Source organism: Elephas maximus, chromosome 4, assembly GCF_024166365.1.
Source record: "Elephas maximus indicus isolate mEleMax1 chromosome 4, mEleMax1 primary haplotype, whole genome shotgun sequence".
Taxonomy (NCBI): Eukaryota; Metazoa; Chordata; class Mammalia; order Proboscidea; family Elephantidae; genus Elephas; species Elephas maximus.
This window is the reverse complement of record NC_064822.1, coordinates 34,032,742-34,047,931: the sequence shown is the minus strand read 5'-3', so window position 1 is coordinate 34,047,931 and position 15,190 is coordinate 34,032,742. Positions and strand designations below refer to the sequence as shown.

General features: G+C 36.5%; 1 protein-coding gene across 3 annotated transcripts in view; it reads right to left on the bottom strand.

The window, feature by feature from the left end:
* The window catches only part of DNAJC1 (DnaJ heat shock protein family (Hsp40) member C1), a 323,430-nt gene that overhangs the window by 173,155 nt on the left and 135,085 nt on the right, over nucleotides 1–15,190 (bottom strand). The window lies entirely within an intron of this gene.

The window sequence follows — 15,190 nt, the reverse complement described above, 5'->3', positions numbered from 1 at the left end:
GGGGAGAGTAATTGGGAGTGTGTAGCAAGGTGTATATGGGTTTTTGTGTGAGAGACTGACTTGATTTGTAAACTTTCACTTAAAGCACAATAAAATTTTTTTAAAAAAAACCAAAAAACAAAAACCTGGTCTGCAATTTACTAGCTCTTTTGCCCCAAACTTCTTTGCCATTCTGTAAAATGAGTATACAGGCAGTCCCCGGGCTACATCCAATTTACGGACAACTTGTACTTGCCCTTTAATGTTATGTAAACTTGCCCTCACTTTGAAACAACTGAACAAACCCCTACTCCAAACAAATTCTTCATCACCTTTACTTGCTACATGTGCAGTTTTTAAATCACTGAAAAGGCTTCAAACCTTCTTGCACTAAAGTAAGGCTAAATAAGAACTGTATGCAGCTGTTACCAACTTAAAATTCAACTTAAAGGCACAGTTAGGAATGGCTCTTGTTCATAACCTGGGGACTGCCTATACTGTTAACACCACATCTCATGGGTTGTGAAGAACAAATGAGATTAAAACATAAAATGATTAGCACTGTACATAGAAAATATTAAACACTCAATAAATTTTAGCTATTTTACTATAAAAGATTTGTGTAAAAGCACAGTATTCTTATGTTTTAAAAACTACTATCCTAATAGACAAGAGCTACAGCAATGGACAGCGCTGGATGGAGAAGGAAGTCCTAAAATGCATGTGTGGGCCAGGTGAAACAACCGATGGAAAAGAGCAAAGCAGCCCAGGAAGCACAAACTAATACATGATTTTCTAAGAATTTCATTTCACCTTGTAATAAAAATGACTGTCAGGAGAAGAGAAAACTTCGAAGGGAGAAATAGCATCATTTATTCATTCATTTAAGTTTCGTTCAGTTTTGTGAACTTAGTATATGTTAGGAATAATGTACATTTAAGAATACAGCACAGGAGGAAAATTTCTAGTTAAAAAAGATAAATCCTTAACTAGAAATTATATAGTATCTATTATTATATTTGGAAACCCTGGTGGCGTAGTGGTTAAGTGCTACGGCTGCTAACCAAAGGGTCGGCAGTTCGAATCCGCCAGGCACTCCTTGGAAACTCTATGATGCAGTTCTACTCTGTCCTATAGGGTAGCTATGAGTTGGAATCGACTCGACGGCACTGGGTTTGGTTTTTGTTTTTATTATTAAATTTTACCTTATGTTGCTTAAATAACTTTATACTTCCAGGCCAACTGACACAGATGCCCCCCAAGTCTATGGTCCTTTGTCTTCTACCCCAGGCACTTCATCCCGCAAGGTGTTTGGTTATGTCTAAGAGGCTTCCCTGACATTACCCCTTGTGTGCTCTATAAGCACTGCACCTACAATCATGTGTGTAGAGATATCCACCACCAAAACTATATTTGCAGGTGGGTGTGTTCCCTTGCATCCTCCCACATCCCTTGGTTTATCTATTTGTCCATTTATAAATTATTGTTTGTTAATACTATTGCTCCAGGATTGTCTAAGCTATAGTACTTACTGTAGTTACCCTTTATTCTTACATATTTCTCAGTGTCCTCTCTTAGCTTGGTCATGCTGTACTTTATTATGTATTGCCTTTCTCTTCACCAATGTTAACTCGTGTCTTCTATCTAATTGGTAACCATCAAAGAATTTTTTTTTTTCCTGTGTGTAAACCTTTTGTTGTTACTTTATAGTAGGACTATATTTGTCCAAATACAATATTTGTCCTTTTGTGATTGACTTATTTCACTTAGCATAATGTCCTCCAAATTCATTCATGTTGTGAGCTATTTCACAGATTCATCATTATTCTTTATCGTTGCGTAGTATTCCATTGTGTGTATGTACCATAGTTTGTTAATACTTTCATCTGTTGATGGGCACTTGGATTGTTTCTACCTTCTTGCTATTGTGAATAATGCTGCAATGAACATCGGCGTACATATGTCTATTTATGCGATGGCTCTTATTTCTTTAGGGTATATACCTAGGAGTAGGATTGCTGGATCATATAGTATTTCCACTTCTGGCTTTTTGATGAAGTTCCATATCGTTTTACATCCCCATCAACAGCATATAAGAGTTCCAATCTCCCCACAACCTTGCCAACATTTGTTATTTCCTGTTTTTTTTTTTTTTATTAGTGCCAGTGATGTTGGGGTGAGATGGTATCTCACAGTAGTTTCGATTTGCATCTAACAGCTAATGATCATGGGCATTTCTTCATATGTTTGTTAATTGCCTGAATATTTTCTTTGGTGAAGTGTCTGTTCACATCTCTTGCCCATTTTCTAATTGGATTGTTTGTCTTTTTATTGTTGAGATGTTGAAGTTTACTATAAATTTTAGAGATTAGACCCTTGTTAGATATGTTGTAGCCAAAAATTTTTTTCCAATCCGTAGGTTCTCTTTTGAGTCTTTTGAAGAAGCCTTTTGTTTAGCATAAGTGTTTAATTTTTAGGAGGTCTCATTTATCTAGTTCACTTGTGCTATGTGTGCAATTTTGTTTGGTATTCTATTTATGTCATATATTAGGGCCCGACTCGACAGCACTGGGTACTGGGTTAATATAGTGTCACTATGAGTTGAAATCTACTCAGTGGCAACAGGTTTGGTTTGGTGTTTTTTTTTTTTTTTTTTTTTTTAGGGACCCCAGGTTGCCTCTATCTTTTCCTCCATGATCTTTCTAGTTTTAGGTTTCATATTTAGGTCTTTGATCCAATTTGAATTAGTTTTTGTGTATGGTGTGAGGTATGGGTCCTGATTCATTTTTTTACAGATGGTCATCAGTTCTACCAGCACCATTTATTAAAGAGACTCTCTCTTCCCAATTTAATGGTCTTTGGCCCTTTGTCGAAGATCGGTTGACCATAGGTGGATGGATTTATGTCTGGTTTCTCAATTCTGTTCCACTGGTCTATGTATCTGTCACTGTACCAGCGCCAGGCTGTTTGATTATCATGTCAGTATAGTATGTTCTGAGATCAGGTAATGTGAGGCCTTCTACTTTGTTTTTCTTCAATACTGCTTTACTTATCCAGAAAAAATCACTCAGGAAAATTGTAATTTGAGAAAAGATAACAGATATGAACAACAGGATGAAGGATATAATAAAATTATTTGACTAGAATTTTAAAGCAGCCATGTAAAAATTGTTCAACAAGCAATAATGAACATTCTAGAATCAAATGAAGAAATAAGAAGGCTCAGCAAAGAAAAAGAAGATATACAGAACAACCAAATTGAAATGTCAAAACTGAAAAATATAGTAACTGAAATTTTTAAAAATGGATAGGCTCAACAGCAAATATAGGCATCTCCTATTAGAATCCAAGGCTGGTTCAACATTCAAAATTTGATCGATGTAATCCACCATATTATTAGTCCCAAAAAGAAAAATCAAATGATCATATCAATTGATGTAGAAAAAGGATTTAATGAAATCCAACACCCATTCATGATAAAAATTCTCCTTAAAACTGAAATAGACAGGAACTTCCTCCATTTCATATAAAGAATCAACAAAAAAAACCTACAGCTAACACCATAGTTGTTGGTGAAAAATTAAATTCTTTCCTCCCTAAGGTAGGGAAAACAGCAAGGGTGTCCACTCTATCACTCTTATTCAACATAGTACAGAAAGTTCTACCCAGCAGTTAAGACATAAAAAGAAAATGCACATGGATTAGAAAGAAAAACAAAAAAAACTGTCCCTACTTGCAGATGACATGATTTCTACAAAGGAAATTCTAAGGAATCTATATAATAACTCCTAGAACTAAAAGCTAAGTTCAGAAACGTTTCATAATATAAGACCAATGTATAAAATCAACTGAATTTCTATATACTAGCAACTGACATGTGGAAATTGAAATTCAAAGCACAATATCATTTAAAATCACTCAATATAAAATAAAAATGACTTAGGTATAAATCTAAAAACACATATACAAGACTTGTATACTTAAAAACTACAAAACACTGAAGAAAGAACCCAATGAAGATATAAATAAATGGAGAGATACAGGTTAGAAGACTCAACATAGTAAATACGTAAATTCTCCCCAAATTGAAATAGAGGATTAACGCAATTTATATCTAAATTCTACTAGGAATTTTTGTAGATATACTCAGAATTTTTCTAATATTTAGATGGAAAGGCAAAGGGACTAAAATAGATAAAACAATTTTGAAAATGAATAAAATCGGAAAATCACTTTACCCGATTTTAAGACTTACTGGTGTTGTTAGGTGCCATCGAGTCAGTTCCAACTCATAGTGACCCTATGTACAACAGAACAGAAACACTGCCTGGTCCTGTGCCATCATCACAATTGTTATGCTTGAGCCCACTGTTGCAGTCACTGTAGGTCAATCCATTTCATTGAAGGACTTATTGTATAGCCAAAATAATCAAGACTGTTCTATTGCCAAAATGAAAATAGGACATAAACAGCAACTATACACCTGGACCTCACCATATGGAATACAAAAGAACCAAATTGACTATATCTGTGGAAAGAGATGATGGAGAAGCTCAATATTATCAGTCAGAAAAAGGCCAGGGGCTGAGTGCAGAAGAGACCATCAAATTTCTCTTATGCAAGTTCAAGTTGAAGCTGAAGAAAATTAAAACAAGTCCACAAGAACCAAAATACAGCCTTGTGTATATCCCACCTGACTTTAGAGACCATCCTAAGAATAGACTTGATGGATTGAACACTAATGACAGGACACTGGATGAGTTGTAGGATGACATTAAGGACATCACACATGAAGAGAGCAAAGGGTCATTAAAAAGACAGGAAAGAAAGAAAAGACCAAAACGGATGTCAGAAGAGACTCTGAAACTTGCTCTTGAAAGCAGAGTAGCTAAAGCAAATGGAAGAAATGATGACATAAAAGAGCTAAACAGAAGATTTCAAAGGGTGGCTCGAGAAGACAAAGTAAAGTATTATAGCAATGTGCAAAGACGTAGAGATAGAAAACCAAAAGGGAAGAAAATGCTCGATATTTCTCAAGCTGAAAGAAGTGAAGAGAAAATTCAGGCATCCCAGTTGCAATACTGAAGGATTCTATGGACAAAATATTGAAAGATGCAAGAAGCATCAAAAGAAGATGGAAGAAATACACACAGTCACTGTATTGAAGGATTGTTCAACATTCAACCATTTCAAGAGGTAGCATATGATCAAGAACTGATGGTATTGGAGGAAGAAGTCCACACTGCACTAAAGGCACTGGCAAAAAACAAGGCTCCAGGAACTGATGGAATGTCAATTGAGATGTTTCAACAAACGGAGGCAATGCTGGAAGTGTTCACTCATCTATGCCAAGGAATTTGGAAGGTAGCTACCTGGGCAATTGACTGGAAGAGATCCATATTTGTGCCCATTCCAAAGAAAAGTGATCCAACAGAATGCAGAAACTATTGACAATATCATGAATATCATACACAAGTAAATTATGTGGAAGATAATTCAAAACCAATGGCAGCATTACATCGACAAGGAACTGCCGGAAATTCAAACCAGGTTTGGAAGAGGATGTGGAATGTAGGATACCATTGCCGGTGTTACATGGATCTTGACTGAAAGCAGTGAATACCAGAAAAACATTTACTCGTGTTTTATTGACTATGCAAAGGCGTTTGACTGTGTGGATCGTAACAAATTACGGATAACATTGAGAAGAATGGGAATTCCAGAACACTTAATTGTGCTCATGAGCAACCTGTATATAGATCAAGAGACAGTCATTGGTACACAACAAGGAGATACTGGGTAGTTTAAAATCAGGAAAAGGTTGCATCCTTTCACCATACTAATTCAATCTGTATGCTGAAAAAATAATCCAAGAAGCTGGACGATATGAAGAACATGGCATCACAGCTGGAGGAAGGCTCGTTAACAACCTGCGATAAGCAGATGACACAACTCTGCTTACTGAAAACGAAGAGGACTCGAAGCACTTACTGATGAAAATAAAAAACTACAGCCTTCAGTATGGATTACATCTCAACATAAAGAAAACAAAAATCTCACAACTGGACCAATAAGAACATCATGATAGACAGGAAAAATACTGAAGTTGTCAAAGATTTCATTTTACCTGGATCCAAAATCAATGCCCATGGAAACCGCAGTCAAGAAAACAAACAATGATGGTTATAAGGGAGGGGAAGGATGAGGAGGGAAAAATACTAACTAGGCAATTGATAAATGGTAACTTTGGTGAAGGGTAAGACAGTACACAACACTGGAGAAGTCAGCACAGCTTGACCAAGGCAAAGTCATAGAAGCTTCACAGATACATACAAACTCCCTGAGGGACCAAGTTAATGGGCTGAAGGCTGAAGACCATGGTCTTGTGGGATACCTAGCTCAATTAGCATAACAGTTTATAAAGAAAACATTCTACATCCTACTTTGGTGAGTAATGTCTAGGGTCTTAAAAGTTTCTGAGCAGCTGTCACGGATTGAATTGTGTCCCCCAAAATATACGTGTCAACTTGGTTAGGCTATGATTCCCAGTATTCTGTGGTTGTCCTTCATTTTGTGATTGTAATTTTATGTTGAGAGGATTAGAGTAGGATTGTAACACCGCCCTTACTCAGATCCAATGTAAAAGGAGTTTCCCTGGGGTGTGGCCTGCACTACCTTTTATCTCTCAAGAGATGAAAGGGAAGCAAGCAGAGAGTTGGGGACCTCATACCACCAAGAAAGTTGCACCAGAAGCAGAGTGCATCCTTTGGACACGGGGTCCCTGTGCCTGAGAAGCTCCTCGACCAGGGGAAGATGGATGACAAGGATCTTCCTTCAGAGCCAAGAGAGAAAGCCCTGAGGACAAGCACCTTCCTCCAGGTCCAACAGAGAGAGAGAGAGAAAGCCTTCCCCTGGAGCTGGCTCCCTAAATTTGGACTTGTAACCTACTAGACTGTGAGAGAATAAATTTCTCTTTGTTAAAGCCATCCACTTGTGGTATTTCTGTTACAGCAGCACTAGATGACTAAGACAATAGCTAACTAAGATACGTTTACTGGTCGCACCCCGTCTGGAGCAAGGGAGAATGAAGAAAGCCAAAAACACAAGGGAAGGATTAGTTCAAAGGACTAATGGAACACAACTATCATAGCCTCCACCAGACTGAGTTCAGCACAACTAGATGCTGCCCAGCTACCACCACTGACTGCTCTGACAGGGATCACAACAGAGGGTCCCTGACAGAGCTGGAGAAAAATGTGGAACAAAATTCAAACTCACAAAAAAATATCAGACTTACTGGTCTGACAGTGACTGGAGAAACCCCAAGACCATGGCCTCCTGTTACCCTTTTAACTCAGTACTGAAGTCACTCCTGAGGTTCACCCTTCATTCAAAGATTAGACAGGCATATAAAACAAACAATAACACACGTAGTTATATCATATATACGAACCAAAACAGGCACACTGGCCCATGTACAAGGACGAGAAGGCAGGAACGGTCAGGAAAGCTGGACAAACGGAAATGGGCAACCCAGGATGGAGAAGGGGAAAGTGTTGACACATCGCGGGGTTGGCAACCAATGTCATAAAACAATATGTCTATTGTTTAATGAGAAGCTAATTTGCTTTGCAAACTTTTACCTAAAGCACAATAAATAAAAAGGAGAAAGAAATCAAACAACATATTGCATTGTCAAATCTGCTACGAAAGACCTCTTTCAAGTGTTAAAAAGCAAAGATGTCATTTTAAGGACTGTCTTAGTCATACAGGGCTGCTATAACAGAAATACCACAAGTAGATGCCTTTAACAAACAGAAATTTATTCTTTCACACTTTTGGCAGCTAGAAGTCCAAATCCAGGGCCCCAGCTACACGGGATGGCTTTCTCTCTCTATTGGCTCTGGAGGAAAGTCCTTGTCATCAATCTTCTCCTGGTCAAGGAGCTTCTCAGTGCAGGGACCTTGGGGTCCAAAAGACACTCTCTGATCCCAGCGTTGCTTTCTTGGTGTTATGAGGTCCCCATGTCTCTCTGCTTGCTTCTCTCATTTATATCTCAAAAGAAATTGATTTAAAACACAACCTAATCTTGAAGACTGAGTCCTGCCTTATTAACATAACTGCCCCTAATCCCACTTCATTAACATCACAGAGGTAGGATTTACCACACATAGGAAATCACATCAGATGACAAAATGGTGGGCAATCACACAATACAGGGAATCATGGACTAGCCAAGGTAACACACTTTTTAGGGGAACACAATTCAATGCATAACAAGGACTAAGTTGCACTTCACCCGAGCCATGATAGTTTCAATCATCCCATATTCATGAAAAAGGTGGATAATAAATAAGAAGGACCAAAGAAAAATAGATGCCTTTGAATTATGGTGTTGGCAAAGAATATGGACTGTCAGAAGAACAAAAAAATCTGTCTTGGAAGAAGTACAGCCAGAATTCTCCTTAAAAGCGATGATGGCAAAACTTGGTCTTGCGCACTTTGGACAAGTTATCAGGAAGGACCAATCCCTGGAGAAGGATATCATGCTTGTAGATGTCAGTAGAGGGTCACCAAAAAAAGAGGAAGACCCTCTATGAGAAGGATTGACACAGTGGCTGCAACAACCGGCTCAAACATAGCAATGATTGTGAAGATGGTACAGGATTGTGCAGTGTTTCATTCTGTTGTATGCTATGAGTTGGAACCAACTCAAATGCACCTAACAACAACAACCTAAACCTTATACCTTATAGAAAATTTAATTCAAAATGGATCACAAAATTTTTAGAAGAAAACACAGTAAACATCATATTTAATGGAGAAAGTCTTTAAGTTTTCCCCTTAATGTCAAGGACAAGACAAGGAAGACCACTCTCACCAGTGCTGTACTGGAAGCTGTAGCCAGAGCAATTAGGCAACAAGAAGAAGTAAAAGACATCCAAACCAGGAAAGAAGAAGTAAAACTCCCTTTTAGCAGATGACACAATCCCATATATAGAATACCCCAAAGATTTCATAAGGAAGGTATTACAGCTAATTAATGAATTCGGCAAAGTGGCAGGATACAAGGTCCACACACAAAACATAAGTCGGGTTTCTATGCATCAGTAATGAGCAAGCTGAAAAATTAAGAAAAAAAATCCATTTACAATATCATTTAAAAGAATAAAGTACTAGGAATAAATTTAACCAGGAAGGTGAAACACTTGTACACTGAAAACTATAAAACATTGCTAAAAGAAATTAAGGAAAACCTAAATAAACGGAAGGATAGTCTATGGTAATAGGCTAGAAGGATTAACATAGTAAAGATGTCAATACTACCCAAAACAATCTATAAATGCAATGCAATTCCTATAAAAATCCCAACAACCTTCTTTGCAGAAATGGAAAAGCCAATCCTCAAATTTATATGGATTAGAAGGGGACCAAATAACCAAAGCAATCTTGAAAAGGAAGAATAAAGTAGGAGGACTCACACTTCCTGATTTCAAAACATATTATAAAGCTACAGTTTTTTGTAATCAAAACAGATAAAACCAAAATGACATTAAAAAAAAAAAAAAAAAACTCCACTGCTACCAAGTCGATTCCAACTAATAACAACCTTATAGTACAAAGCAGAACTTCCCCATGGGGTTTCCGAGGCTGTAATCTTTACAGAAGCAGACTGCTCCTTCTTTCTCCTGCAAAGCTGCTGTGGGTAAAAACTGCCAACCTTTTGGTTAGCAGCTGAGTGCTTAACCACTGTGCCACAAGGGCTTATGATAGACATAAGACCAAGGATATAGAATTGAGAGTCCAGAAATAATCCCATACATCTATGGTCAAATGATTTTCAACAAATGTGCAAAGTCCATTCAATGTGGAGAGAAGAGTATCTTTAATAAAGAGCAGTGGGAAAACTGGATCTCCACAAGCAAAATAATGAACTTGGATACATACGTCATACCATGTATGAAAATTAATTCAAAATGGATCAAGCACATAAATTTAAGAACTAAAACCATAAAACTCTTAGGAAAAAACATAGGGGTATTCCTTCAGGACCTAGTTTTTAACTAAGGCCTGATACATACTATAACATGGATGAATCTTGAAAACATTATGTTGAATGAAATAAGTCAGTCACAAAAGGACAGACCTTGTATGATCCTACTTGTATGAAGAGACCAATGCTTATTAGTAGTTACCAGAAGTGGGAGATAGGGGGAAGACAGAATCACTGCTAAGGGCACACTGAGTTTCTTTTAATTTGGCAGAAGAATTTGGAAAAGAATAGTGGTCATGGTTTTACAACATGATGAACATAATAAAAGTCACTGAATTGTATGCATAAAAATTATTGAATTGTTAAATATTATGTTATACAGTAAAACCTATGAAAGCCAGAACCTGTATAAGGTGGGAACCTACCAGAGAAGGAAAATTCAAATATTTTTGACTAAAACAAGTGATAGAAAAGTGGTAAGACTGCACCTTGTCAAAGGCAAAAAAGCTTGCAAATCAGGAAAAACAAGGCAGTCCCATAGAGTTCTGGCTCTCCCATGTTTCACTGTTTCTATTTTCACAATTAAAAAAAAGAGAGAGAGAGAACATAGTAGAAAACCTTTGGAACCTAGGGCTTGGTGAAGAGTTCTTAGGTGTGACATCAAAAGCGTGACCCATTTAAAAAAAAAATCAATAAATTGGACTTAATCAGAATTAAAAATTTTGCTCTGTCAAAGACCCTATTAAAAAGATAAAAAGACAACCTATAGACCGGGAGAAATTATTAACAAACCATATATCTGATAAAAGAACTCATGTCTAGAATATAAAAAGAACACCCAACGTTCAATATCAGGAAGAAAAAAAAAACCAATTAGAAAATAGGCAAATGCCATGAAGAAAGCTTTCACTAAAGAGGATATGCAGATAGCAAATAAGCACATGAGAAAAATGTTCAATATCATCAGCCATTAGGAAAATGCAGATTGAGACCATGATGAAATATCAGTATACACCTAACAGAACAGCTAAAATAATGACAATGACAAATTGTATAGATGCAGAGAAGCTTGATCTCTCATACACTGTTGGTAGACATGTAATAAAATGGTACAACCACTCTGGAAAACAGGTGTCATTCTTTTAAAACTCATGCACTTATCATAAGATCCAGCAAATGGAATACTGGCCCTTTATCCCAGATAAATGAAAACTTATATTCACACAAAACATGCACGATTGTTCATTAACAGCTTTATTGATAATAATTCAAATGTAAGCAACTAAAATTGTCCTACAGCTGGTAAATGGTTAAACAAACCAGGGTACATCCATACCGTGGAATACTACTCATCAATACAAACGAATGAACTATTGACACATGGAACAAACTTAGACGGATCTCAAGGACATTATGTAGAGTGAAAAAAGCCAATCTCAAAAGGTCACACATACTGTATGATTCTCAAAATCACATTCTCAAAATTAGAAAGCACAGAGATGCCAAATAGATAAGTGGCTGCCAGATATTAGAGATGATGGGGTGTGGGGGTGGGTGTGACTATAAAGGGGAAGTAGTTGATTGGGGTGGCGGTTACATGAATGTGTGAAAATGATAAAATGGCATAAAACTATACACACACTTTACACCAATGTCTATTTCCTGGTTTTGATATTATACTGTAGTTATGGAAGATGTAGGCAGTGAGGGAAAACTGCAATTATTTCAATGTAAAAAGTTAAATATAAAAGCAATTCAGTGATTTTATTGTACCAATTACAACAAAAGGAAAAAAAAAATCCTAGTATTAGCTGAATAGGTACACCTGTGGCTTGGGATAAAGTTTCTAGTGACAGCATCAAAAATGATTTCAAAAGTACGTTATGTCATTATACTGACAGTCCTCTACTTACAACATATTTGAGTTAGACAAAGCACACTCACAACCATACATTTTTGTACATCTCATCGTTAACAATATGTACTACATACAATGTTGCAGCACATAATTTGTTGATTTTCTCATTATCAGATGTTCACTTACAGATGTTCAATTTTATGACTAACTATTCAAAACACAGCCATATAGATTTAGTTTCCTAAATTAAATCAGGGGCTTCGACTGCTTGAAAGCATGGACCCTAGTGCTGATCACTTTGCTAAAGTCAATAGGCAGACTCAGGAAGCAGTGAGATGTTACTGCAAAATATATGAAGAAAAAAACAAAAGGACCATACAGACAAATCTAATTTTCTGACTAGAAATGCCATCCCCATTCCCAGGAATAATCCAGGTGATACAGAACCTTCCACAAGTGGAGTTATTACTGCAACAGACAAAATGCCAATGTCGTCCAACTCTTCTTCATCATTGGAGTAAAATTTTGTGATCTGTGTATTTTTTATGCATTTATTAAAATATATCTGTAAGTTTATATGTAATGTTTCCAACTCCCAAAGACAAATATCAGATTTACAAAGATACTGATAATAAAAGGCAATAATAAAGAAAAATTTTTTAAAAATGAGGCATCTCCCGAAGACAAATCATCAGACATGAAAGGGACTGGACAGTGGGTAGGAGAGAGATGCTGAAGAAGAGTGAGCTAATTATATCAGGTGGACACTTGAGACTGTGTTGGCATCTCCTGTCTGGAGGGGGGATGGAAGGATAGAGAGAGTTGGAAGCTGGCAAAATTGTCACGAAAGGAGAGACTGGAAGGGCTGACTCATTGGGGGAGAGCAAGTGGGAGTAAGGAGTAAGATGTATATAAACTTATATGTGACAGACTGACTTGATTTGTAAACGTTCACTTGAAGCTCAATAAAAGTTAAAAAAAAAAAAAAAATGAGGCATCTGACTTATGTCAGAACCAATTTACGATGCGGTCATCGAAATGGAGCCCCGTCGTTAACTCAGCGACTGTCTACACGTGGAAATAAAGATGATATAGTCTAGATAACTGTGTTACATCACTCAAAAAGTAGTTTCAGTGATGACAAAGACACTCTAGTCAAAAATTTTGCTGAAGGGTTTTAATAGCATTGCTAAAAAAGTATGAGAGAAGACAAGAGCAATACAGTATTTTGAAATTCATTAATTCATTTAAAAATATTTACTAAGCCCCTATCATATTCCTGACACTGGAATTACAACTGTAAACAAGACAAATAAAAACACATATCTGCATGGAGCTTATAAACGGATATGTTATTTTATTTAATGTATAATTTTAAGAAAGTACTCATATCCAAATCAATAAGTAAAACTTCAGTTGAAATTTGACTAACCTATAACCATATAATAACCATATATTCAATTTGCTAAAAAACTATTTTGAATCATTTCAGTGAGAAAACTAAGATTCTATTACATTTGGACAAACACAGTATTATGATTTGAAATATTAATGGGATTGCACATTTATATCTAAGCTGTATGATTTTAAAAATTCACATTTCCATTATTATTAGAGCAAAGTACCTAGGATAAGATATTATTCTTTAGACAGCTTTTGCCTACATATATATAAACTCTTTGGGGACTAGGGCTCCCACTAAGTTTTATTACATAATAAGGTTCACAAGTTAAGACATGGAATTTCTACTTAGTCTTGTTTTCAATCATACTGGAGCTTGTGACTTGGTTACATGTCTTTTTGGTAAGTTACTGCAGATAGTGTTCTCCCATCCATGAATACTCTGTATCATCACAGGCAAAAAGTTCTAACCTAAACTGGCACTATCCCTCCCCTAACTTCATTTTCCTCTATTCACCAGTTCCTGGGTCAGCTCACAAATCAGCACCAGCATCTCCTTTCTTCATGAACCTGGGTTTTCTAGAAAACCAGTCTTCCTTTACCTTAAAAAAGGTAAACGTTTTCCTGTCCTGGCACAACAGAAAAGTATGTTCTCTCCCCACTTTTTAACTATGTGCTACATCTCACTGTGACTCCTTGACACTTCTACTTATGTCCAGGGACTATAAACAAAAAGAAAAAAAAACAAACTAACATTTGGAAGTATTATCATTTCTGTAGATAAAAAGAAATACATGGCAGTAGGGTTTTGATTATTTGAGTTTTTTTTTTTTTAATCATTTTTCAAAAGTATGTAGGCTGTAAGGTCAGAGAATTGGGTAAGGGAACTATTAAGTTTTACTTCTATACTTCTCCCCTCTTTTGACTGTTCGAACTGTGACCTTTACATCCAATTCCTTCATAAAATAAATTTTCTTCCATTCTTGATAAGGGCTATTTCATTGTAAGTATTAGAATTCTATTGATCTAGAATAAACTCTTGTAATTAGACAAAGTATAAAAAAATCAATGCTCAGTCTTATATTTATAAATATTCAACTTATTTAAACATATCCTTTTAATAAGACCACCATGCCCTGTTCAGAGTAGTTCCAGCATAGCCCTCAGAGGATACTGCACAATCTCAGCAGGAAAGCTGATAGACATGAGGGCAGAGTAGCAGTTAGGTCATGAAAAACAGGCAGCATAAAATAGCTATTGCTAATCTGCATGAGATGCATTTACTCAATTAAGTAGATGGAAATGTTATTATGAACTCAGTATTCCAATGATGGTCTTTAAAATTAAGAAGGATAGGGGCAAATAAAATGCACACTGGGGGATTTGGGGCCTTTATATATTAATTCTAAAGTATACAATGCAGAACATTGTAATGAAGTTAACAAAATTAATTAAAAGATTCTCTGCACGTAACGATTAGAACTACATTAAAAAATACATGACAGTTTCTGACATTATTAACAGTGAATGTGACTGTTCTTTAACATTTTTAATGTTGATACCAACACCTTTTCTAAATACACTATTGATCTTAAAAACAAAAGCAACAGAAGTCTTATTATTCAGAGCCTTGTATGAGTGTTGTTTTTAAAATGCTTTCTAGTACTTATTCCATCTGGGTTTCAACAACGGGTTGTCCTCCATTTTGTGACTATAATTTTAGGTTAAAGAGGATTAGAGTGGGATTCTAACACCACCCTTACCCAGGTCACATTCCTGCTCCAAAGGAAAGAGAGTTTCCCTGGGGTGTGGCCCAGATATAAGGAAAGGGAAGCAAGCAGAGAATTGGGGATCTCAAACCACGAAGAAAGCAGCACCGGGAGCAGAGTATGTCCTTTGAACCCGGGGTCCCTGTGCATGATAGCTTCTCAACCGGGGGAAGATTGAGGACAAAGACT